General features: G+C 39.0%; 1 long non-coding RNA gene across 1 annotated transcript in view; it reads right to left on the reverse strand.

Annotated features, from left to right (window-relative positions):
* Positions 1-26,741, reverse strand: part of LOC137758573 (uncharacterized) — a 334,245-nt gene that overhangs the window by 259,538 nt on the left and 47,966 nt on the right. Inside the window, exon 2 of the long non-coding RNA XR_011073020.1 lies at positions 17,000-17,141. This is a non-coding gene — a long non-coding RNA (uncharacterized lncRNA). The remainder of the gene's footprint in view (positions 1-16,999; positions 17,142-26,741) is intronic.

Raw genomic sequence — 26,741 nt, forward strand, 5'->3', positions numbered from 1 at the left:
TTTCATTTCTCTGTCCCCTTAGGTTTATGCTTGTGCAATTTTTTCCTTGACTTGATGTAGCACTTGGACTGAATAGTAGGCCCTTGTAACTACTTCACATAACTGCTTTTCATAAAGAATATATTTCTGAATATATTGGTATCAGCTCAGCTACTTATTACCTCTGCTACTTTATGGATGTCACTTCATCTTTCAGGACCCCAGTTTATACAACATGAATGGGATGATAATATCCTAACAAAATAACTAACATATATTAAGATGAATATCATGGATACCTGTTACTTTTGCCTATCCTATACACATCCCTTTACCTTCTGTGTAGTAACAGGACCTGTCTTACAAGTGAGAAAGTCATCATGAGTAGTCTGGACTGAGTTTGTGTCACCATGATACACTTCTTCCCAACATTTAACTCCCTTTTCTCACCAACACTACCTTGACATTCTTTATGGAATATGCATCTCCCCATTCTTAGTCATGTCCTAGCTGAATAAGTAAGCTACTTTTGGCTTAATGCAATTGACAGATTCCATCCTCCAGGCCATAGGAGGAGGCATGTGACCCAATGCCAGCCATTAAGAGAGGGGATGGGGTTTCCCTGGTGGCACAGTGGTTAAGAATCTGCCTTTCAGGGCTTCCCTGGTGGCGCAGTGGTTGAGAGTCTGCCTGCTAATGCAGGGGACACGGGTTCCAGCCCTGGTCTGGGAAGATCCCACATGCCACGGAGCAGCTAGGCCCGTGAGCCACAACTACTGAGCCTGCGCGTCTGGAGCCTGTGCTCCGCAACAAGAGAGGCCGAGATAGTGAAGAGGCCCGCGCACCGTGATGAAGAGTGGCACCCGCTCGCCACAACTAGAGAAAGCCCTCGCACAGAAACGAAAACCCAACACAGCCAAAAATAAATATAAAAATAAATAAATAAATAAATAAATAAAGATTACTATTAAAAAAAAAAAAGAATCTGCCTTTCAATGCAGAGGACACGGGTTCGATCCCTGGTCCGGGAAGATCCCACATGCCACGGAGCAACTAAGCCCGTGTGCCACAAATACTGAGCCTGCACTCTAGAGCCCACGAGCCACAACTACTGAAGCCCGTGTGCCTAGAGCCAGTGCTCCGCAGCAAGAGAAGCCACTGCAATGAGAAGCCCACACACCGCAACGAAGAGTAGCCCCTGCTCACCGCAACTAGAGAAAGCCCGCGTGCAGCAACGAAGACCCAACACAGCCAAAAATAAATAAATAAATAAAATAAGTTAAAAAAAAAAAAGAGAGGGGATGAATGTCAGAAATTGTGTGGGAGCACTGAAAGAGTACTCTCAATCTGAATCACACGGTGTGAGAAATAAAATCATTTTGATCCCGTGAAGAGAGAACCTCCAGTTGCCAGGGCCATGTATGGAGCCCAATAATGAAATGAACAATACAGGATACAGAGTGAAGAGATGGGGAGAAATCTGATCCCTGACGACATTGTTTGTAGATTGAACCCCATCTGAAATCAAATCTGTATGAGCCATTAGATTTCCTTTATTGTTTCTAATAGTTTGAAATGAACTCTCTGTCTATTGCAAACAAAAGACATTTGAACCAGCATGAGACCTAGGCCTGGCCAATTAAAGCACATCCATCCCTCAGATTACAGTAATTAGGGTTCAAGGGTGCACAGAGAAGCCAAGGCAGGAGCTCCCCAGGAACGTTCAGCCAGTGCTCTTAGAGAGAGAGGAAATGTTTCTAGTAAAGAACCTATCTCACAAATGAGTCTCTATAATCACATTCTTTGAATTATGGAATCTAGCAGCGCCAAATCCAGGTCTAGCTTTGATTTTTAGTCATGTAAAACATATTTCTTTTGCTTAACAAACCTGAATTGTGTTTCTGCTACTTATAACCGAAAAGGTCTTGACTAGCCCCTTTATGCTAGATTCTTTGGTAACATTTTTATGTACATGAGAAACCATAATTATCCCCATTTCATAGATGAAGGAAGTGGGACTCAGAGAAGTTAAGTGAATTGTTCAAGGTCACACACCAGGTAACAGAGTTCCTGAAGTCAAAACTTTGTTGTTAATAATTGTGTTAAATGGTTTCTAGATGCTTTCATGAGGTTTTTCACAATTCTTGGATTCTGATTTAGCAGCTAAGCTCTATGTAACAAAATGGAATGGGGCAGTCTTGATGGATGACCTCACTGGCATGTCCTCAGAAAAGATTTCGTCAAAGGTTTACTCTGCTAACTTCTCAACGAAACTCCTAGCACCTGTGGATTCTGCTTGTCACAGGCAAATTCAAGGAGTTCAGTATGACTCATTTCCCTACAAAACCAAGGGTGCCTCCCAGGTGGACGTTTATCACCTGGTTTAAAGGAATGCATGATATTGGTACCTAAAAGCAGAGTCAGCAACATTTACATTCCATTGCTTATAAACAAAATAAAAAGCAGGCAGTTTAAGGTTGTCAAACGGCAGCATCTTCTAGTGTTTAATTGTTGTTGGTAGTGGTTCTATTGGTGCAGTAGTTCTAATATCTTGAAAACAGACATTTAAATCCAAGCAGGAAGAATTCTATTAAGAAAACAATAAACAAACAAAAGCCAACCTCAATAAAACCACCTAAACATTAAGTCCCCACCCCATCCCATTCCATGGTACCTTATGAAATCATGCTCCATCAGTCTTTCCCTCCTTTTCAGATTAAAGAAAAACCCTAGTGGAGTGTGAGTTTGGTTGCACATTTTTCTTGTACTCTCCAGTTACTACTGCTCAGACACTAGACAGCATTTAGGGCTGGCCCTTATCAATTCAAAACTTTCAGATGGATTCATCTCTTCTGGCTCAAAGGAGAGAGTAAGGGTTTAGTATGAGCAATTAGACTCAGTCTTGACTCTCAGCCTCTGTAAATGGGTATATCTATAGAACTCTGTATTAGTGTATTGGTCCCCTATGGCTGTCATAACAAATTACCACACACTTAAAACAACAAAAATGTATTCTCTTACAGTTTGGAGGTCAGAAGTCAAAATGAGTTTTAAGAGACAAACATCAAGGTGTTGGGAAACTTGTTTCTTCTAGAGGCTCCAGGGGAGAATCTGCTCCTTGTCTCTTCCAGATTCTAAAGGCTGCAACATTCCTTGGCTCCTGGTGGCATCGCTCCAATATCTGCTCCATCGTCACATAGCCTTCTTCCATCTCTGATCTTCTTGCCTCCCTCTTATAAAGACCATGGTGATTACCTTTAGGATCCACAGGATAATCCAAGATAATCTTCCCATCTCAAGACCCTTAAATGAATCACACGTCCAAAATTTCTTTGTAACATTGGTGACATTCATGGGTTCTGGGGGCTAGGAGGTAAACATCTTTGGGGGACCATAATTCAGCCCACCATAATTTGGAAACATGAATTACCACTGAACACCAGGATAGAGAGGCAAAATCTAATACAGGAATTTTTAAATAATCAGATGAACGAACTCCTAGACAGCTTTCTAGACAGAGTGGAAAAGGTGGATTAAAAACAGCCAAGCACCATCCTTTGTAGAAATAGTCTGATTTACAACATGGTACAAGTAGCCTAGATCTCGGAAAGCCACACCCAAAATTTTTTTTAAAAAAGGTTGTAGCCGATCTACCACTTACCAGCTCTGTGAGACCTTATATGAATTACTCAATCTCTCTAAACCTGTTGTACTCTCTGTGAAGTGGGGAATACTTACCCACCTCATAGTGCTGTTGTAAGTATAAAATTTCCATGTAAAACATCAGGTCAATGCAAGGAATGTAGCAAGTAACCTATAAATGTCAACTATTTGTATAATGTTAATGATAATGATAACAATAATCATTTCTGATTTTCAAACTTGTGAAATACTTGACCATATTGGCCAGGAAGGTTTGAAATTTCATAGGGTTTTTTTTTTTTTAAAGGAATCTTACTTTGTGTGGTCAAAGCTGGCTAAGATTGGACAGATTTATTTATAAGGTTTATTTATTAATTTATTTATTTATTTATTTTGGCTGTGTTGGGTCTTTGTTTCTGTGCGAGGGCTTTCTCTAGTTGTGGCAAGCGAGGGCCACTCTTCATCGCGGTGCGTGGGCCTCTCACTATCGCGGCCTCTCTTGTTGCGGAGCACAGGCTCCAGACGCGCAGGCTCAGTAGTTGTGGCTCACGGGCCTAGTTGCTCCGTGGCATGTGGGATCTTCCCAGACCAGGTCTCCAACCCGTGTCCTCTGCATTAGCAGGCAGATTCTCAACCACTGCGCCACCAGGGAAGCCCCATAGGGTTTTTTTAAAGCAAGACTAGAAAACAATTTTTCTCAGAGAACATTGTAATTTTTAGAAGCAAAGGGGATCATTTTTGCCTAAGGTCTGTCTCTAGCAAACAAGAAGAAAGTATTGATCCCCAACTTGTTATGCAACCCTGCCCGCGCACTTTATAGCAGAAGATTAAAAAGACTAAGATGTGTTCTTCATCCTCAGGAGCCTTGCACTGTAGTTAATGTTGACAAGACTAACTTATTTAAAACACAGAGCAGAGGAGATTAACCAAGATGGCGGAGTAGAAGGACTTGCTCTCACTCCCTCTTGCAAGAGCACCAGAATCACAACTGGCTGCTGGACAATCATCGACAGGAAGACACTGGAACTCACCAAGGAGGATACCCCACGTCCAAGGACAGAGGAGAAGCCACAGTGAGACGGTAGGAGGGGCGCAATCAGAGTAAAATCAAATCCCATAACTGCTGGGTGGGTGGCTCACAGACTGGTGAACACTTATACCACAGAAGTCCACCCACTGGAGTGAAGGTTCTGAGCCCCACGTCAGGCTTCCCAACCTGGGGGTCCAGCAACGGGAGGAGGAATTCCTAGAGAATCAGACTTTGAAGCCTAGTGGGAATTGATTGCAGGACTTCGAAAGGACTGGGGGAAACAGAGACCCCACTCTTGGAGGGCACACACAAAGTAGTGTGTGCATCGGGACGCAGGGGAAGGAGCAGTGACCCTGGGGGAGACTGAACCAGACCTACCTGCTGGTGTTGGGGGGTCATCTGCAGAGGCAGGGGGTGGCTCTGTTTCACCGTGGGGACAAGGAGACCAGCAGCAGAGGCTCTGGGAAGTGCTCCTTGGCGTGAGCCCTCCCAGAGTCTGCCATTAACCCCATCAAAGAGCCCAGGTAGGCTCCAGTGTTGGGTTGCCTCAGGCAAAACAACCAACAGGGAGGGAACCCAGCCCCACCCATCAACAGTCAAGTGGATTAAAGTGTTACGGAGCTCTGTCCGCCACGGCAACAGTCAGCTCTACCCACCACCAGAGCCTCCCATCAAGCCTCTTAGATAGCCTCAACCACCAGAGGACAGACAGCAGAAGCAAGAAAAACTACAATCCTGCAGCCTGTGGACCAAAACCCACATTCATAGAAAGATAGACAGGATGAAAAGGCAGAGGGCTATATATCAGATGAAGGAACAAGATAAAACCCCAGAAAAACAACTAAATGAAGTGGAGATAGGCAAAATTCCAGAAAAACAATTCAGAATAATGATAGTGAAGATGATCCAGGACCTCGGAATAAGTATGGAGGCAAAGATTGAGAAGATGCAAGAAATGTTTAACAAAGACCTAGAAGAATTAAAGAACAAACAAACAGAGATGACCAATACAATAACTGAAATGAAAACTACACTAGAAGGAATCAATAGCAGAATAACTGAGGCAGAAGAACGGATAAGTGACCTGGAAGACAGAATGGTGGAATTCACTGCTGCGGAACAGACTAAAGAAAAAAGAATGAAAAGAAATGAAGACAGCCTAAGAGACCTCTGGGACAACATTAAACGCAACAACATTCGCATTATAGGGGTCCCAGAAGGAGAAGAGAGACAGAAAGGACCCGAGAAAATATTTGAAGAGATTATAGTCGAAAACTTCCCTAACATGGGAAAGGAAATAGCCACCCAAGTCCAGGAAGCGCAGAGAGTCCCATACAGGATAAACCCAAGGAGAAACACACCGAGACACATAGTAATCAAAGTGGCAAAAATTAAAGACAAAGAAAAATTATTGAAAGCAGCAAGGGAAAAACGACAAATAACATACAAGGGAACTCCCATAAGGTTAACAGCTGATTTCTCAGCAGAAACTCTACAAGCCAGAAGGGAGTGGCATGATATACTTAAAGTGATGAAAGGGAAGAACCTACAACCAAGATTACTCTACCCGGCAAGGATCTCATTTAGATTTGATGGAGAAATCAAAAGCTTTACAGACAAGCAAAAGCTACGAGAATTCAGCACCACCAAACCAGCTCTACAACAAATGCTAAAGGAACTTCTCTAAGTGGGAAACACAAGAGAAGAAAAGGACCTACAAAAACAAACCCAAAACAATTAAGAAAATGGTCATAGGAACATACATATCGATAATTACCTTAAACGTGAATGGATTAAATGCTCCAACCAAAAGACACAGACTGGCTGAATGGATACAAAAGCAAGACCCATATATATGCTGTCTACAAGAGACCCACTTTAGACCTAGGGACACATACAGACTGAAAGTGAGGGGATGGAAAAAGATATTCCATGCAAATGGAAATCAAAAGAAAGCTGGAGTAGCTATACTCATATCAGATAAAATAGACTTTAAAGTAAAGAATGTTACAAGAGACAAAGAAGGACACTACATAATGATCAAGGGATCAATCCAAGAAGAAGATATAACAATTATAAATATATATGCACCCAACATAGGAGCACCTCAATACATAAGGCAACTGCTAACAGCCATAAAAGAGGAAATTGACAGTAACACAATAATAGTGGGGGACTTTAACACCTCACTTACACCAATGGACAGATCATCCAAAATGAAAATAAATAAGGAAACAGAAGCTTTAAATGACACAATAGACCAGATAGATTTAATTGATATTTATAGGACATTACATCCCAAAACAGCAGATTACACGTTCTTCTCAAGTGAGCACGGAACATTCTCCAGGATAGATCACATCTTGGGTCACAAATCAAGCCTCAGTAAATTTAAGAAAATTGAAATCATATCAAGTATCTTTTCTGACCACAATGCTATGAGATTAGAAATGAATTACAGGGAAAAAAACGTAAAAAAGACAAACACATGGAGGCTAAACAATACGTTACTAAATAACCAAGAGCTCACTGAAGAAATCAAAGAGGAAATCAAAAAATACCTAGAGACAAATGACAATGAAACCACGACGACCCAAAACCTATGGGATGCAGCAAAAGCAGTTCTAAGAGGGAAGTTTATAGCTATACAAGCCTACCTAAAGAAACAAGAAAAATCTCAAGTAAATCATCTAACCTTACACCTAAAGAAACTAGAGAAAGAAGAACAAACAAAACCCAAAGTTAGCAGAAGGAAAGAAATCATAAAGATCAGAGCAGAAATAAATGAAATAGAAACAAAGAAAACAATAGCAAAGATCAATAAAACTAAAAGCGGGTTCTTTGAGAAGATAAACAAAATTGATAAGCCATTAGCCAGACTCATCAAGAAAAAGAGGGAAAGGACTCAAATCAATAAAATCAGAAATGAAAAAGGAGAAGTTACAACAGACACTGCAGAAATACAAAGCATCCTAAGAGACTACTACAAGCAACTCTATGCCAATAAAATGGACAACCTGGAAGAAATGGACAAATTCTTAGAAAGGTATAACCTTCAAAGACTGAACCAGGAAGAAACAGAAAATATGAACAGACCAATCACAAGCAATGAAATTGAAACTGTGATTAAAAATCTTCCAACAAACAAAAGTCCAGGACCAGATGGCTTCACAGGTGAATTCTATCAAACATTTAGAGACGAGCTAACACCTATCCTTCTCAAACTCTTCCAAAAAATTGCAGAGGAAGGAACACTCCCAAACTCATTCTATGAGGCCACCATCACCCTGATACCAAAACCAGACAAAGACACTACAAAGAAAGAAAATTACAGACCAATATCACTGATGAATATAGATGCAAAAATCCTCAACAAAATGCTAGCAAACAGAATCCAACAACACATTAAAAGGATCATACACCACGATCAAGTGGGATTTATCCCAGGGATGCAAGGATTCTTCAATATACGCAAATCAATCAATGTGATACACCATATTAACAAATTGAAGAAGAAAAACCATATGATCATCTCAATAGATGCAGAAAAAGCTTTTGACAAAATTCAACACCCATTTCTGATAAAAACTCTCCAGAAAGTGGGCATAGAGGGAACCTACCTCAACATAATAAAGGCCATATATGACAAACCCACAGCAAACATCATTCTCAATGGTGAAAAACTGAAAGCATTTCCTCTAAGATCAGGAACGAGACAAGGATGTCCACTCTCACCACTATTATTCAACATAGTTCTGGAAGTCCTAGCCACGGCAATCAGAGAAGAAAAAGAAATAAAAGGAATACAAATTGGAAAAGAAGAAGTAAAACTGTCACTGTTTGCGGATGACATGATACTATACATAGAGAATCCTAAAACTGCCACCAGAAAACTGCTAGAGCTAATTAATGAATATGGTAAAGTTGCAGGATACAAAATTAATGCACAGAAATCTCTTGCATTCCTATACACTAATGATGAAAAATCTGAAAGAGAAATTATGGAAACACTCCCATTTACCATTGCAACAAAAAGAATAAAATACCTAGGAATAAACCTACCTAGGGAGACAAAAGACCTGTATGCAGAAAACTATAAGACACTGATGAAAGAAATTAAAGATAATACCAACAGATGGAGAGATATACCATGTTCTTGGATTGGAAGAATCAACATTGTGAAAATGAGTGTACTACCCAAAGCAATCTACAGATTCAATGCAATCCCTATCAAATTACCAATGGCATTTTTTACGGAGCTAGAACAAATCATCTTAAAATTTGTATGGAGACACAAAAGACCCCGAATAGCCAAAGCAGTCTTGAGGGAAAAAAACGGAGCTGGAGGAATCAGACTCCCTGACTTCAGACTATACTACAAAGCTACAGTAATCAAGACAGTATGGTACTGGCACAAAAACAGAAACATAGATCAATGGAACAAGATAGAAAGCCCAGAGATAAACCCACGCACCTATGGTCAACTAATCTATGACAAAGGAGGCAAAGATATACAATGGAGAAAAGACAGTCTCTTCAATAAGTGGTGCTGGGAAAACTGGACAGCTACATGTAAAAGAATGAAATTAGAATACTCCCTAACACCATACACAAAAATAAACTCAAAATGGATTAGAGACCTAAATATAAGACTGGACACTATAAAACTCTTAGAGGAAAACATAGGAAGAACACTCTTTGACATAAATCACAGCAAGATCTTTTTTGATCCACCTCCTAGAGTAATGGAAATAAAAACAAAAATAAACAAGTGGGACCTAATGAAACTTCAAAGCTTTTGCACAGCAAAGGAAACCATAAACAAGACAAAAAGACAATCCTCAGAATGGGAGAAAATATTTGCAAACGAATCAACGGACAAAGGATTAATCTCCAAAATATATAAACAGCTCATTCAGCTCAATATTAAAGAAACAAACACCCCAATCCAAAAATGGGCAGAAGACCTAAATAGACATTTCTCCAAAGAAGACATACAGACGGCCACGAAGCACATGAAAAGATGCTCAACATCACTAATTATTAGAGAAATGCAAATCAAAACTACAATGAGGTATCACCTCACACCAGTTAGAATGGGCATCATCAGAAAATCTACAAACAACAAATGCTGGAGAGGGTGTGGAGAAAAGGGAACCCTCTTGCACTGTTGGTGGGAATGTAAATTGATACAGCCACTATGGAGAACAATATGGAGGTTCCTTAAAAAACTAAAAATAGAATTACCATATGACCCAGCAATCCCACTACTGGGTATATACCCAGAGAAAACCGTAATTCAAAAAGACACATGCACCCGAATGTTCATTGCAGCACTATTTACAATAGCCAGGTCATGGAAGCAACCTAAATGCCCATCAACAGACGAATGGATAAAGAAGATGTGGTACATATATACAATGGAATATTACTCAGCCATAAAAAGGAACGAATTTGAGTCATTTGTTGAGAAGTGGATGGATCTAGAGACTGTCATACAGAGTGAAGTAAGTCAGAAAGAGAAAAACAAATATCGTATATTAACGCATATATGTGGAACCTAGAAAAATGGTACAGATGAGCCGGTTTGCAGGGCAGAAGTTGAGACACAGATGTAGAGAACGGACATATGGACACCAAGAGGGGAAAACTGCAGTGGGGTGGGGATGGTGGTGTGCTGAATTGGGCGATTGGGGTTGACATGTATACACTGATGTGTATAAAACTGATGCCTAATAAGAACCTGCAGTATAAACAAACAAACAAACAAAACAACTAATACTAAACTTTCATTGGGTTATTTGTATGGAAATATGTTAATATAAGTGTTTCAGACATTACATGAAATTTCTAAAATCTTATATGTTCTGGTATAATGTTATAAGTCATAATCCTAGTTATTAACTTAAAATGTATATCTCAGAAATAACTAATTTTCTTGTCAACTGCATTATTATGAACTTTCATCAAATTTTTAACTGTGGTCATGTTTAAGTCTTTTGTCATTTACAGACAGTTCTGTGTGTACTATGATGCTTTTGCAAATATGTTCCTATAAAAGGGTTTCATCTTTAAGAAATTCATGGAGAAGACTCTGACAAGTACAGGTTTTTGGTAACTGACTGTACTGCTGAACTGAATGAATAAGCATTTTCAGAACTCTAATGAAAAACTGATGAACTCATAAAAGTGCTAACAAAAGATCAAGATGAAAAAAAAAATTAATTACATGGGACTGAGTGAACTGATGAGGATGAGTATAATTTTTGTGACTTTCTGTCTGAATTAAAAAAAAAAAAATCCAACAAGGACTCAGAGGCAAAGAATATACAAATCAATTTTCACTGCAAAGTAAAGGAGCTGTTACAGTGGAGGATTACTGGACTGAATGGCAATATTATGACATAGTATGAGTGTGTTTCATGTTTGGTAATTGCAATCATTGTTGCTTTTGTTGTGGTCATCCATGTACAATGCTTGGTGTCAGTCTATTTATCTCTTGTAAAAATAAAATACAGTGTGTGTATGTGAAAAAAATAGATAAATAAAACACAGAGTAAAATAAGAGACAATATCGAGTTGAGTCTGAATTACACGGAATGAATTATAAATGCAATAAAATCCCAGAAGAAAATCAGATTAGTATGGGAGAGAGTGGTCAGGCAAGAGAGCAGGCGTAAACTAGAACTTGAAGGGTGAGTAATATTTGGATAGACAGGAAGAGGGCATTGTGAGATATGGAAAATGGAAAGAACAGAGAAGCAAAGGCTAGGGGCCAAAGAGAGGTCAATCGTTGTAGCCTGGCACCACGCCTATGAATGTTAAAGACTAATAATGTAAGGACGCAAGTGCTGGAAGTTAAAAAAGAAAGAAAGAAAGAAAGAAATACGTGGCTGTGGTTAAGAGTAGGGACTTGGGAGTCAAAATATTTGGATTTTGGTTCATGTCTTCACCACTTGCTAGCTTTGGGACCTTTGACAATTCCTGTAACTTCTCTGGTCCTCAACTTTTACACCTATTTAACAAACTTGATAATATCTACCTCATAGTATTGCTTCAAAATTAAAGATAATGAATGTGAAATGTTAACACAATGGCCGGTATATATTAATCATTCAATCAATGACATCTATAATAGCTGTAATAGTGACAGTAGTAGTAGAATAATCCTGCTTGACTGTAGAATCACAGATGTTCAAACATAGAACAAACTCCAGAGATTATTTTATCCGGGCCCCTCATTTAAGAGGGAAGATAACTGAAGAGTGGGGACATGAGATGACACTCAGCCTCTCATTGGCAAACTCAGAATCCACTGTTCTTCCTTCCACACCTGTCAGATTCAGCATCCCTGTTCCGAAATAACTAGTGGTTGGTGCTCTTGAATATGCAAAATTAGTGCTGATTTAGGAACCCTTTTTAAAGGACTGCTGGGTGTTAGCTGCCTCCAGTCAGAGGGAGAATATGAGAAAGCCAAATTCTACAAAGAGAAGTTTTCAACGCTCCAATAACCACTCCACCAAGAGTAGAAGCTGAACAAGGACACTTTGGGCTTAAATTCATTTGCCTGGTCTTCCTCCAGTCAACCTTTTAACCGATCTTTGCTAGAAAAATTCCACTTCGGTCTCCTGGAGTTTAAAACAAGGCCATTAGACATCTCTCGTATATGTTGGACGGTTTTTTTTTTAATGTTCTGGAATTTCTCAGTCCTGGAAATATATGTAAAAATAATTTCACAAAGCACTTGGTGTGATTTCTAACAAAAAACATTCTCAAATGCAGGTTCTTCAAAGAGTTGGTGCAGTTAGCCTTGAGCAAACCATGTTCTTATACTGTCCCCTTCTGGTGGATGGCCAAAAGGGACAGACTGTATGGTTTAAGAAACTAGCTCAATTTCATTTTAAATAAAATCCCTCTCTTTTGTAATCACCTTGCCCTAGCCTTGTTGATAGGCAGCTGTAGGTAATTTACTTGCTAGACATAGTTATATCAGCTGAATAACTCATTAATGTTACAGTGAAGACAGCTTTTGTGCTTTGGAAGAGCAATAAGTAGGGAAAAAATTACTTAGCTGTCTTAGCATCAGGCAGGAGCACTGAAGCAGAGAAGCAACAGAACTTGCTTCTTGGTTGCTGAGAACGGATGATATGAAATTTCTTCAGATGCCAAGTTTAGCCAAATCGCAGGAGGATTCCATTAAACATAAGGTTATCAGCAGGAATATCCACCTGAGCTTTCTTTTTTGATGAGACAGAGGCAAGGAAAGGCCAATTTCTACAATAATGTGGCGAAATAGAGATTAATTTGAGGAATGAATCCTGGCCTCTGAATATCTTCCTGAAACATGAAAAAAAAGGCTTGAGAGAGGATTTAGGCAGGTATAATTCCTCTTATGCAGATACAGTCTGTTAGTTATGATAAGATAAGCTATGCCATAGTGACAAACAACCATAAAATCTCAGTGGCTTAATCCAAAAGAAAGTTTATTTCTCACTCACATAAAATCCACACGGCCAAGGCTCATTCTTATCACACTGTATAGTAATAGCCCATTTATTTACTTACCATAGCAGACTACATGGACAGGCCACTCAAGATAGCTATTCCTCTTGCTCTCTGTACATTCCCTGCTCGACCTACACCTACTCACACGACTATCCAAACCTCTTTATTATAGGGCTTAATCAGTAACTCCCTACATGCTTGCCCCTTGCCCCAGCTTCTGGTTTCCCTGGTAACTGATAAGCCAAACTGACGTCAATTCCCCCTATAACTGGTAGCCTCCTTCTCACCCCCCTTCCCCCGTCCCCAGTAGCGAAGACTGTTGCCATGTCCTGTCGACCAGCTGCTGTATACAGTGGGTTGTCACTCCAGGACTTTGCTTCAGACTTGTAATATTCCCTATACAATAAACCACTGATGTCTCTGTCACTGTCTCTGGGCTCTTTCTTTAGTCTCTCGGCTGAGCAATTACAAGGCTTGCAGGCCCGTGGGATGCAGCCCAACAAGACCATCTTCAGGGAGGAACTATGTCTATTCAGGTCTATGCTGTATCCCCAATACTTAGCACAATACCTGACACGTAGGTACTCAAGGAATATTTGTTGAATAATGAAAGAATGAAGGAAGAGATGAATGAATGAATCAAACTAAATACCTCTGGGCATCATTTCCAGGAGCTCTGACTTCTCTTTTCTCCCTCTCCATACTTTAGGTACAGACCTAAAGCAAATGCCCATTTTACCTTGGGGTAGCATTACTGTGTTCCCCTAGGCCTCTGTCATGGTATCATGCCCATGTAATTGTGCGATCTCTTTTAAAGGTCTTCTTGGTGGGCCCTTGACACGCTGGGGATGTGAGTCAACAAGGGTGGGAAGTAAATATTCTTAGCAACCAAGCTTTGTAATGCTTGCATTAAGGAGAGGGTGATGGATAGAGCACACAGCCCACTGGAGCCCTAACAGATGGGCTGCTTGGGGAGCCATTTCACAAAATGGTGCCAGCACAAAGCACTAAAAATTAAAAAGGCAATGCAAGACCCAATGAGATCACAGGGAGAAAGAAAAGGGGGGAAATATCCTAGATAGGAGGAAGATAGGAGAAGAAAATGGCACCTTAAGACGTGATTCTCATCAAAACAAAACATATCCATACGTCTTACCAGCAGTGTAGAAGACCCCAGGAGATTCCTTTCCTTTTGCTTTTCTCTTTTCTTTCTATAGAGTTTCACCATTTTTCACTGACCAAATACTAACTGAAGTAATACTGTGACCAACTATCTTGAATCCCCATCCCTAAAGATCTTACCATTTCTACCTGTTTTTTAGCAAAGACCCTTTTAACCATTACACATTGATGGATACCAAGCTGGCAGCTTTGGCTCTCTAAGTTCCTCAATTCTTTATGTATTCATTGGAGAATTTATAGATTATTATTTTGCACCTAAGGCAAGATAGGGAGTGTGTTTGAAATCACAGACGGTGCTGGGACATAAAATCTCTGAACCATAAATCTTGCAGTTTAACAAGGATTGCACCCAGGGGTACTGGGTCTGTCTGTATATGAGGTTTTGGAAAAAGATCCAGATCTATCGATCATAGCCCCATTCTTTGTACTTAGAGATTGAGGATCAACTTATAATTTGTGCTGAAACACAGAGCTATTAGCCCAAATTCCTTCCTCCTTCCTGGCACCCCCATGCGCCTGATAGTGTGTCTCCCAGAGAAGGTGCAGTTCCCCACCACCACCCTGTGGTTAGAGGGAGAACTGCACTGTCATTGGGGCTTATATTTGCGTAACCTTTTGCATACTCACATTAGGCAATGATGACTATTTCTGGACTGCAAAATACTAACTGAAGAATAGACAGATTATATAGTGTGCCTTCTAAGTGGCATGTTGCTATGGTTTCCCACTGAAAGAACAGAATTCTCACCATTAGGTTATCTGAAATCTGCAGGATTGCTCCAAAATGTTTCCGCAGAGCAATGGAATGTCCTTTGAACACAACTCCATCTGTATGATCAAATGCAGTCTCAGACTAGCAGGGAACACGATGTGTTTTTTGAAGAATGTCTTCATTGAATGCAGTAGGATTTGCAGGACATTTATAAGGCTAAAACAGGCACTGACCTCTGTTGATAAGGCACCTTTCCTGTATTTATTAACTATATCCCTTATGCCAAAAAGTTATTGAATATGAACCACCAGGCATGCAAATGGGATGCTTTAAACTCTCCAAAAGCTTCCCACTGCTCTTAAGATAAAATCCAAATCCTTTCTCATGGCCTGTGTTCCTTGTATGGTCAAACTCCGGACTACTTCTCTATCCTCACCTTACCCCACTCTTTCCCCCCAATTCACAATCTGCTACACTCACCTTTTTTTACATCCTTCAAAGCATCCTCTAAAACGCCAAGCTTTTCCCTGCAGTAGGGTCTATACACACGCTATTTCTCTTGCTTGGAATGCTTTTCCCCCATTCCTGGCCTGCCTTAATTCTTTCAAATCCTCCATTTCTCAAATTAATACCACATCCTGAGATATCCATCACCCCAATTTAAATTAAGTTCCCATTTATACTCTCTGACAGGACTCCGCACTATTTCACAGCACACATCAAAATTTGAAATTAATTGTATATTCCTGTGATTGTTTAATATATATCCCCTCCACTAAAATAAAGCCTTGAAGTCATGGATTATGTCTTTTTGGTCTGCTATATCCCCAGCACTCATTACAGAACTTGGCATATGGTAGGCATTCAATACTGAATGAATGAATCAGCCCACTGACTTCAATCCCCCTCTACTTAGTAATTAGGAGGGAATTCAATGATCCATTGAATGAGTATTAAAACTGAGGAAAATGCAAAGAAGTCTTGCCCTCAAGTAGCTTATGAATACAGTAAGGAGAAATACAACAGGGGAGACAAATAGGCATATATAAATGAAACAGAAATTTATGTGGGACATTTCTTGTCTCCTGGAACCCTAATGACAATCATGGGCAATTAATGCCCATACATTGCACACCTCTGAAGGAATTGCTATCCAGTCCAGTAGGAGTCCTTAGGTCATCACATACCCCCACCCAGGATAAAAGAAGCCCAGAGATTCAATAAGGAAGAGAGAGCATACTTTGAAGGGTATTTGTGGAAACACAGCACTCTGACACATACCCCCTCTCTCTCCTCAAGCTCCGTGAAGGGTCAGCAGGAGAATCCTTCAGGGAGATTGGGGGGAAATAAATCCAGAGTGTTGGGGTTGGAGGGGCAGGTGGGCACACAGAATGGTAGGTGAGCCAGAGCCATCTTGAGAGAACTCCTGCTTCACGACAAAGGAAACACCAGGAGCGCACTGCCAGTGGGCAGAAGTTAAGGGCATGTCAGTATCCTAAGAGGGCAGCACTTGTTCCTCATGGGGTATCCAAAGAGTCCTTACAAGTGCCCCATGGTAGGAAGAGCCAGCAGGTTACCCTTGTCATGAAAGAAAGCACCAGCAATCAAATTGACCAGCATCAGAGAAGTAACACTTCGCCCTTTCTCTGTAAGTTCAGCGTGTGCATGCACGTGTGCACACACACACACATCCACATACACTCGTGCACGCTCTGTGCTCAACTCTAGAAGAGCCATAAGCAGCAGAGTGGATGGAAGGACCAGGTGGAGCAAGCAGAACCAAAGAATGAACCACATTGCCCTTTCCCAGTGGTAGACTAGGGATTCAGCGGTCAGGCCTGCAGGGAGGAGGTTGGTTAGACAGAAACCCTGACTTAGATGAGTGATTAACGTTTTGATTTGGGTTGCACACAAATTCATAATATCTGATAATGAGACTGTTCAAATACCTGAAAGTGTCTGAGATTCGGCGAACAAAGCCTCTGAATTGGGGAAGGTGATCCAAAGAGTCTAGTTGAAGGCAGTGCTTGGAAAATAATGAAGCTGGTTCCTGATTGTACTTTCTCAAGTCCAGTCTGTCCAACAAACCATCTACATAAAACAAAAAACGTTAAGTTCAATGAGAAGAGGAAAAACAAAGTACAATAAGATATCTGAGTTGTTGTAATTAGCTCAAACCCTCCTCTGCTTAGAAAATAACTTACAACCAGTGTTCTAGGAATATTAGGAATAAAAGAATCATACTTGTACTATTACATATGCAAAATATATTCAAATTTTCCCTTCAGCAAAAATTATTCATGAAAAAGATAAATTTCTCATCAACTCCCAGGAAAATTGTGCATCCTGCAACTGTGGATAATTCAATAATTTTTGTGAATATAAAATGACAATATATCACATCTGAACATGTTGCCCTATGCAAAGAACTTCAATGACAAATGCCTCTCACTCATCACCACCCTAGGTGGTTGGTAGAGAAAATATCCTCCCATTTTACCAGCAAAGAATGTCATACCAAAACAGGGGTCTCTTCAATTGCAAAATTCAATTTACATTTTTACCTCTAACCTGTACCAATCAGCATTATGCAAATTTTAACATAACTTAATGCAACATAAAATCTCAATTATCTCTAATAAAATTTTAGGGAAAAAACTTAAAAAGTTCATTTTTCAATAATAGAATGAAATGATTTCAAATTTTTTAAAAGAATAAGATTATTCCATTTTAACTTAATATAAAGCAAATATTTCCAAAGTAATCCCCAAAACATACATTTGTATACACTAAATGTCAGTAATCCCAATTTATTATCATAAAATACAAAGAAATGGATAACTACACAGATTCTATTTCCTCAACAAGTAGAGTGAGTTCATGCTTCTGGGTTTGTTTGTTAAGAAACAACCAATTACATTTATGCAAGGTTCTTTTTAAAGTGACATCATAAAGTAATGAAAACTCTGACTACAAAAGAGAAACGGTAAGCTAGTATTTACTCCTGTGGTTATGACATGCTATTAAAATAATTTATCCTCCTGCAAAAAAAAAAAAAAAAAAAAAACAGGGGTCTGCAAATTATGACCCGCCAGGTAAATTCATCCCACCACCTGTTTTGGTATGGCCCACGAGCTAAGAATGGTTTTTACATTTTTAATTCATTGAAAAAAATCAAAGAAGAATAATATATATTTCATAACACATGAAAATATATGAAATTCAAATTTCACTATTCATAAATAAAGTTTTATCGAAACATAGCCAATGCTCATTCATTTACATATTGCTTATAACTGCTTCCATGCTACAGTAACAGAAATGAATAGTTGTGGCAGAGATTGTATGGCTGGCAAAGCTTAAAATATTTACTATTTTCCCATTAAGATAAAAGTGTGCTGATCCCTGCTCTAAAAGGTTAAATGGCATCTAATTCCACATGCTTAGTTAGCTGCAAAAAAGTCATAAGACCACTGATTCAGAACATAAATCATTTCATCATATTTCCTATATAATAACAATAAATATTGGTAGTCTTTGTATGTTTTTATTTTCCCCTTCTATTGGGCCGCAACATTTTTTGGGGAAATAAAATCTCATAAAACTCATAAAACTTGGAATGCCCTTCCCCCATTCTTGGCCTGCCTTACTTAACTCTTACAAATCCTCCAGGTCTCAGATTAAATATTGCCTCCTGAGATACCCATCAGCCCCTGACAGGACCCTGCACTTCCAGCTCATAGCATTCATCAGTGGAGTGCTGTGAACTGGGCAGGACCTTAGCAATCATATAATCCAGGAGTCAGCAAACTTTCTGTAAAGGGACAAATACAGTTGTCCCTTGGTATCCATGGGGGATTGATTCCAGGAACCCCTGCAATACCAAAATCTGCTTATGCTCAAGTCCCTTATATAAAATGGTGTAGTATTTGTATATAACCTACACACATCCTCCCAAATACTTTAAATCATCTCTAGATTACTTATAATACCTAATACAATGCAAATGCTATGTAAATAGTTGCCAGTGTGCAGCAAATTCAAGTTTTGCCTTTTGGAACTTTCTGGAATTTTTTTAAAAGATATTTTCAATCTATGGTTGGTTGAATTCATGAATGCAGAACCCATGGATATGAAGGGCTGACTACAGTAAACATTTAGGCTTTTCAGGCCATACAGTCTCTATAGCAACTACTCAGTTCTGCCACTGCAGCAAAAAAGCAGCTATTACAGACAATACCTAAATGAATGGGTATGGCTGTATTCCAATAAAACTTTACTTACAATAAAAAGGAGCTGGCTGGATTTTGGCCAGTGAACTGTAGTTTGCCAACACCTGATATAGTCCATACCCTCATCTTAGTGTCATAGGATTTCCCTCCACCCTGGAACTTATTACAGAACCTGACTTACAGCAGACATGTGATAAATTTTGATGAATAAATGAATAACGGCAAGCAAGAAGGAAAGAAGGGAAGAATGCAAGGAACACAAGCAAATGTACTCACAGTCCTTGTCTTGAAAGTATTCAAAATATAATTAAGGAGACAAGCTATATACAGGTGAAAATGCCTTGTATTACAAAGCAGGATGGTGAGTGACTTAGATACCAAGGACCATCTAAACTCAGAAGAAGACTTCATAGGTAAGGTCAGATTTGAGCTGACTACTGAACATTTGTTGCTTGTTTGGATTTTTATTGTTGTTTTGGGGAGGGGAGGTTGGCATTAATCAAATTTGTACAAAGAAAATCATCACATGTGCAAAAACTCACTATTATAAAAACAAAACATAAATCTTTTTATAGAGCAAGAAATCCTTGAGAGATGCATATAATCATTACCTAATCATTTTTATTTTATTTTATTTTATTTATTTATTTTTGACTGCACCGCACCGCTTGTGCAATCTTAGTTCCCCAACCAGGGAGTGAACCTGGACCCTCAGCAGTGAAAGTGAGGAGTCCTAACCACTGGACCACCAGGTCCTACCTAGTCATTTTAATTCTAAGATTTGAGTATGTTAGGTTTTCTTAAGACATGGAATATTTTTGTTTGAAGCAACAGAATCCCAAAGCAGTACTTCCCTTGGGCCAGTGGTTTTCAAATTTTAGGTGCCCAAGAATCATCTAGAGAGATTTTAGGTATGCAGATTCCTAAGCCCTACCTTAGACCTTCTGAACCAAAACCTCTAGGGTAGAACCAAAGGAATTTGAATCTTAAAACTTTCGCCCTCATGTAATTCTTCTGCAGTTAGTCTGTGGAGGTTTTTGATGTCATGGAAATTGAACTTCTACAACTAATGGTAAAGATGTTATGACCTCATGGGAAAGACTGTTCAGTAGAGAGTAAATAAATGTCAGTACATCAAACACTATTGTTTTCTTGCTAATTTTTTCCAAGTGTATATTTTTTCCAGTATCTTCCAGATGCTCATCACCTTACAAAATTTCAAGTTTTTAACTCAGAGAAAGATTGTGTTGTTTTATTTTGAAGCCATTTTTATAATCTTGAAAAATCAAACAGTTCCTTAAATATGCAGAATACCATGAATTCAGAGAGTCTCTATATTTGGTACCCCAAGTTGCTGACAAGGTCCACTAATGATCATTACCAATGAATTACCAATGAATGCCAGATACCAACAGGGGGCACAGTATTTAAGAACTTAAAATTTTCATTCTCCGTACTGTCTAGCAAAATGTTCCCTATCGAAAGACATTTTCAACCATCATGTTGACAAGCCTTGATCACTGCACTGAACTATACTATTAATACGTATGCCTGGCCAGAAGCTCATGAACAAAAAACTCTTCCGTCTTCCCTCCTAAAAAGAACCAATTCTTCATGCTTTAATGTGAAAAGACTTGGAGCCATAATGATAAAAGCTAACTAACTGAGCATTTACTATGGACCCAGACACCATAATAAGCACTTTAAATATCAGTATCCATTTGTTGTCATGACAGCCTGTGATGGAGGTTCCATTATCATCCTCATTTTACAGACGAGAAAACAGGGTTAACGTTCCCAGGTCACATTAAATAACAGAGATGAGATCTGGACTTGAGATCATCTGACTCCAAATCCTGTGCTACATGTTTTCACCAAAGTTATGAGATCCTGGTGAACTGGAATGAGCACCGGGCTGAGATCCAAGAGATAAATGTTCTTGCCTCAGCTGTGACATGAAGTAACTGGGTAGTTCTAACCGTGATATTTCCCCTCTTTGGGTTTCCAATGCCTCTTCTACAAAGAGTTGTAATTGGACTACTAGATGAATAATAAAATTGCTTCCAAGACTAATATACCATGACTTAAGAGCAGCCACTTTGCACAAAAAGAGGACTAGAGAGACAATGGGAGCCATCTGGATGTGAAAATGATAAATGGCAAAAGCTGTTGGAGGGGATAGTCTCAGATTAGCATTCGCTGCCACTGGGTCCACACACCACATTGCCAGTCTCCTGCAAACTGCGCGCAGCTGTGCTGATCTAGAGGCCATTTAGAGTGCAGAACCCTTAACAAATTGTTCAAGGTATTTAGTCTTGGGTTTCCCAGGAGCCCATCCAGCCCCATAAAATTAAATGTCTTGTGATTTGCCAACTTTGCTGTTAGAAGTGCAACAAAGTTTTCTACTGTTGTTGTTTGAACTCAATTATCACTTCGTTCTGGGTAGAAAGGAGGACTTTGCAAATTCTTTCTTGAGTAGCTGACTGTGGAGGATTTTCACATCAGTCAAAAAAAAATGAAAACCATCTAAAGAAACAATCTTTGTCGATGATGGGAGAAAAGCTACGGTATTCTCGTAATCTACGTGTCTGCTTCCAATTTATAGGGTCATGCTTCCATTACTCCTGCCCCCCAATCCATAATGCTCTTCCCAATGTTTCTACAGATTTTAGGAAATTATATTCTCATTATTACTACTTATTCTTATTTCGAGATCCTACAGAAGCCTTATTCTTACTCATTCTAGCTTCCTATAGTTATCTTTTTCCCTGTCCAATGTTAACTGAATATCTCCCTAAGTATGTCTCCCACAGGGTGGTGTTGGACATAACAACGGAGGGTTCTGTCATGGCAGAGCAAACAGTTATAAATCAAACATTACACATCACTGTTCTTAAATTTCTCCAAGCCATCTTCACCACTGGAAATTTTGCAATGGCCATATTTTACCTTGCAGTCCTGGCCCTTTCATCATGTTGCTTGACCCTCTCCCCATCTCCCTGGTTCCTTAATCCCTTAAGATACCCTCTCAAAAATCACATTCCCATGATGTTTTTATGCAGAAAAAGTTGTTTTTGATACTGCCCTCTCCTTCCAGATGATGCCCAGAGCCTATTTCTTCATACTAGCAAAGAACTCTGCCACTAGCATGATTTATCAAAAAAATAACTTGGAGCTCCATCTGCTGTTTCCCAATCTTAGTACAAATCTACTACTACTCAAATATAAGTGAGGGTCTATATGACCCAGTCTCACAACATTCAAAGAAAAAAAAAAAAAGTAATTCTGATTCTGATACTTCAAGTTATTTTTTAAAATAAACCTACTGCACCACATCTTAAAATTCTTCTCACATTTCTCTCCACCCCCATCTTTCATGGTAACTGCCCAAAATTGTTCTCCCCATTCTTCATTCTTCATTTTCTAGAAAAAAAAATGTTTTAATTACCCAATATCCCTATCATCACAGACACTTCTGTTTTCTTGTTCCTCTCCTGAACTCTCTTCTGTACTAGCATTTTGGGCGGGCATTTTTGCACTTCGTAATACCTCTTAGCTCTTTTTGAAACAACTCCCTCCCCATCCCTGGTTCACTGACTGGCCTGATGAGCACGGTAGGTAAAAGGAGAGGAGGTAGCATGGGCAGGCACAAAACCTTCAGGTTCAGGTAAGGGGAAAGGGAAAAATGTGATACTCATACATCATGAATTTTTGCCCCTTTTACAAATAAATTAAAATTTTTGAACAAGACAACAAATGAATTGCAGCTGAATCGTGCAGCGACAATGGTCATGCCTGGAGTTCTTAGGACTTAAAAGAGATAACATGCCAGAAACAAATTAAAGTTCTTTTTGACACAGTAAAAGACTTGACTGAAAAGAGGTTTAACCTGAGAACTGTACCTGAAAAATGACAGCTGTGAATGGATCTGAATTCAACAACAGCTATTAAAGGGAACCAAAAACAACTATATGCTACAAATACAAAAGAATCTTTTGGACAGTGTATTTGTAGCTTTAGGCAATATTCAGGCAACAGAATAAAACAGGACCCAGTGTAATGAAATCCAGTCCAACTGAGTGTTGACAGCAGAATGTAAATCGAGAGAGCTGCAGAATCAGTTAAGCCTCATTGATTTCAAACAACAGAAAAGATCCTAACTTAATCAAAATAGAATGTCATTATAAAAAAATGAAGGAATGCACAGAATGGAGTAAAAGGTGTAATTCTGGTCATCTCACTCCCTTGCCGGAAATGCTTAAGTGGATGTCTTTTAACTGTAATTAAGATCGAGACCAAACCATTAATAGTGCCTGTACACCGTGCATGGCCCAGCCCTTCCTGCCTCTCCAGCAGTTTATTTCATCTCTCTCTCCCTTAATCTCTAAATTCTACTCACCCTGACCACTTCATGGTTTCTCTTTTACCATTGTCCTATAGCCAGAGGGCCTCTGCACATATTCTTCCCTCTTAATAGATGCTTTTCCTCTTTCCACCCCTCCATCAACTAATTTTCATGTACTCATCTTGCAGGCAAAAGCTCAAACTGTACTTCTCAGGTAAGAGAGTTTGGGGTTGGATACATATATGCAAATCCAAATAAAACAACAAAACAAGATTGTTAACTCCAGCAGAAAAGCCTTTGTAAAAAAAGAAGAACAATTACTGTATACTTCATGACTAAGGCATGAATAATATTTACAGACAACAATCATATTGCCGAACACTGAACTCTCTAACCAAAATTATGATATAACTGTTTTAGGTGGGAGAGGGGTCAGGAGAGTGATTACATTTGTAAGGGGGGAGAACGATGGGGGGAGGGGGGAGAGGGAGCTAAATCTTTGTCTTCCATAGCACAAAAGTAGCCATAAAAGTGCCTAAAACTGGAAAGTCAAGATATAAAACAAAAGTCTATTATTTAGAATTGTGAAGAAGTAACTGGACGAGTTCGAAGTATTTGTCTCTGGAGGATTGGGGCGAGGGCGAATCAGGAAATAGGGTTAAAAGATATAACTGCTGTCATTAAAATAATTCTAGAGTAATTTTTTATTCTTAAAACCAGGTATATGTATAACTTTAATTTTTAAATGACAGTATTTTTAAAAAGTAGTAAATGTGCTAATGGAAAACTAAAATATGCAAGATACAATGAAGACTGGAGTGAAGCTAATGCATGCTGTAAAAACTTGTGCATCTCCTAGAAATGGGCCAACAATTTTCGTTAATAATGTATTTTTTGAAAGAACTTTTAGCCAAAAATCTTGTTCTCAGAAAAATATGTCTCTATGATTGCAGTTAGCACCTTGTGTCTAAAGTCCGCCTTTAAAATTACTCATTGGTAAGCTACTGGTAGAGCTTCTAGAAGTGGTAGGTCTCTGGGAAAGGTTTATCTAGAATTCTCTAAAATGCATCATGACCACAAGTGACATTTTCTTCAAGATAAAAAATAATGTTTGATGGCCCATGTATGTTGTAAGGCAATTATTTCTGATATGAATAATAATAATAAGGTCATGTTTTGTACCAGAGAATGCATAAGCTTGAGAATTAAGAGAACTAGTTTTGGATGTCCTGTCCAATATAGTGGTCATCAGCCACATGCGGTACTGAATGTCTGCAACGTTGCTAGTCTGAATTGAGACGTTCTGTATATGTGAATATACGAGTGGCTACTAGGAAACTTAACATCATGTCTGTGGTTTGCACTGTATTTCTGTTGGACAATGCTGCTCTAGGCTTAGTGCTTTCATTTCATAGTGCTAGGAATGTTACTGCAAGTCACTTAAATTCATTGGGCTTCAGTTTTCTTACGTATAACATGGGGGGTTAGACAGAAGTCCTGTAAAGTCCCTTCTCAGAAATGTTATAAAGCTAGCATCCTAAAATATGATGGAGACTAATGGATTCTGGACTTGAAAAGTCAGCAGGTGGTTCCTTCCGATGGTCCACCCCCACCATGCTGTACTGTCCTCCCTGCCACCATCAACCTCATCCAGACATCTTTACCAAATGCTGCTTTCACCAGTCACCAATGCATGTCCTAAGTGGAATGCTTTACAATTACTTCATCACATCTTAATTCCTACATGATGAAATCAGCATTATTACCCTGTTTCACATATGAAGAAAAAAATCTTGAAAAGGTTAGGTGACTTTGACAGGCATCAGAGCCAGGATCTGGAGGAGTCACAATACACATCCCTCTGAATCCAACACCTGATCTCTTCGTCAGTGTGCTCCACTCCCCTTTACAGAAACCAAACGGGTTTTTTTTTGGAACTTAAATGATAAACCCAACTTTTTGAGTCAGTACGCCTCTCCTGCATTATTTTCCATCCCTGGATTCTCAGCACTTGAAAAAGATAGTTAATGAACAATATGTGATATAATATTCTGAACTTCCATGTCACCTGGTTTAAAATGAAGATCACACTTTAAGGTATGCCTGTAAAACGATATGAAGTGGTTGGGTTTTTAAGAATAAATATCACCAAAAAAATTCATATGACTATTGTCCCCTTCAGAGGAATTACTTTGAGTACTTATTCCAACATCACTGTCAACTCAAAAAAAATTAACCTCTCTTTATAATCCTCAGAACTAATATATTCCTTTAAATGTCTGTGGCAGAAATTTTGTCTCTTCCTTTAGGTATTGTTTATGTTGTGCCAGAGAACAAGATATCAAAAGCCAACCTGACTCAAGAGCCAATCTTGAAGAGACTCCTAGTAGCCTAAGATGGGACAATTTGAGTATCAAAAAGGAATAATAATAGTATCTGATGAAAATATAGCAAATATTTGAAAAACGATACTGGAAAAGAAACCTCATTTTCATTACAGGAATTGGCTATATCACCAACCCATTACTTTAAAAACTGACAAATAAAGGGAATAAATTGAGTACTTAGCCCAACTTTCCTGTATGAGCTATATTTCAGCAAAGCCAATAGTTGCTGAGGAAAGTCTTTCACAGAACATTTCTAGCCAATAAGTGCAGAAAGTATAGTAAAATTAGAAAGTCACCATTCTGCAACCTCTAATAAAATAATGCATCAGGGCAATAATCATCATAGGTGCTAAGACCACTAGGTGAAATTTGATAAGGAACTTTATAAGGAAGAAATCAGGCCGACACCATCTGAAAATGGAACATCCAAAATTATGCCTCCTCATGTGATGCAACAAAAAGTACAAAGCACTTGCTTCAAAAAAAAAAAAGGAAAAGAAGAATAAAACAAAGAAACCCGGCTCTAATCAAGCCTCCAGTTCTAATTTCCCATGTACAAAAATAAGGAGGCTAGCAAAAAAGTTAAACACCAGAAGAAACCAATCAGCCAAATTCAGAATCCAGCACATTCTTCAGGAAAATTAACTTGGTTTACTCAATAAACAATAGCATTTTTTAACAAGAAAAGGAGAGACCATTATAAATTAAAAGAGTTAAAAATATAAAA

The sequence above is a fragment of the Eschrichtius robustus genome, chromosome 2, assembly GCF_028021215.1.
Source record: "Eschrichtius robustus isolate mEscRob2 chromosome 2, mEscRob2.pri, whole genome shotgun sequence".
NCBI lineage: Eukaryota > Metazoa > Chordata > Mammalia > Artiodactyla > Eschrichtiidae > Eschrichtius > Eschrichtius robustus.